The 1,261-nt window shown below is 68.6% G+C and overlaps 1 long non-coding RNA gene across 1 annotated transcript in view; it reads right to left on the reverse strand.

Moving 5' to 3' along the window:
- Positions 1-1,255, reverse strand: part of LOC107183832 — a 17,432-nt gene extending 16,177 nt beyond the window's left edge. The window contains exon 1 of the long non-coding RNA XR_001514633.1: positions 1,140-1,255. This is a non-coding gene — a long non-coding RNA (uncharacterized LOC107183832). The remainder of the gene's footprint in view (positions 1-1,139) is intronic.
- Between the last annotated feature and the right edge of the window lie 6 nt (positions 1,256-1,261).

A 1,261-nucleotide genomic window follows, 5' to 3' on the forward strand; every position in this document is an offset into this window, starting at 1 on the left:
GTGGAGCCAGCGCAGGGGGGTGTTCAGGGAGGGAGAGGCCCGGAGGCGCCTGGCTGGGGTCCTGAGGACCCCGTGTGCCAGGTGCCAGAGCTGAAGGTGTGAGGGGACACCTAGTCCTGCTGCCAGAAGGAACCCCCCTTCCCCCCCAGAGAAACAGACATGGTGTGGGGGTGCCTCACCCTGCTGTGGAGGGTTCCCCCAGGGCTGACCTAAGGGCTGCCCACAGCCCAGCTCAGCCTCACAGCAGAGGTGTCCCACCCCTGGGGGACGTTAGGCAGGGAGCCCACGGCCACAGGGAGGGGCTGCACCAGGATTCGGACCCCCCACCTGCACCTCCCAGATACGGGGTGGGGGAGCCCCGGGGAGGAGTCAGGTAGGAAAGGGGCCTTGACTAGGGCGGGGGTGGTGCCAGGGGAGGCACTGGTACAAAGCATGGGGCCCTCGGCCCACCTGGCGGAGCAGTGGGAGTCCTGCAGCCTCCGCCGGCCGGAGCCAGAGTGGGAGCAGGGAGAGCCGCCTCGAGGCGGGGCAGGGGTCGGGGAGCCCGGTCAGAGGCCCGGGACCACAGCACAGGATCACGGCCGGAGGGGAGGAAAAGCACTTCTTACACTGAAAACAGGAGCCCTTGTTTGTCTGAAATTCACACTTGCCTGGCCATCCTTCATTCTCCTCCCCTAAACCCGGCCACTACGGCTAGTCCTGGGAGACCTCCCGGCTCCCTGGCCCCATCCACGGTGGGGGGGACCCTCCCCGAGGAGGGCCAACCCCGCTGCCACCCTGGCCCCAGCGCCCGGCCGGGCAGCGGGATTCACGTCAGGTCCGAGTGACCCAGGTGGGCCGCCCCAGGGTCTGGCCTCCCATCCAACCCCACTTCCCCAGGACTCGGGGTTCGTCCCCTCGGTCCTGCCGTCACACCGGTGGCCGCAGTGCACCTGCTCACACCTCACCCCCCGCCCCACCGGCGGGGTCAGGGGCTGAGCGTGGGCCTGGGACCAGGAGGTCAGGCTCATCAGGCCCAGGGCTCAGGCCGGGTGGGCTCCATCCCATGGGGCGCAGGAGGCGGCGATGCGGGACTCCCTCCGCACTGATGGTTCCATTCCCTTCCTCTCCGAGATCAATTTTCTAAAAAAATAACTAACCCCTCTGCCACGTCCCCCTGCCCAGCCTCCGACGGGGAGGGCCGAGCCAGGCACTGACGGACACGCCGACACACAGGTCCCGCCTCCGCGCCACTGCCCAGCGGGAGGCGGCAGGTAAACCA

The sequence above is a fragment of the Myotis davidii genome, unplaced genomic scaffold (assembly GCF_000327345.1).
Source record: "Myotis davidii unplaced genomic scaffold, ASM32734v1 scaffold472, whole genome shotgun sequence".
Taxonomy (NCBI): Eukaryota; Metazoa; Chordata; class Mammalia; order Chiroptera; family Vespertilionidae; genus Myotis; species Myotis davidii.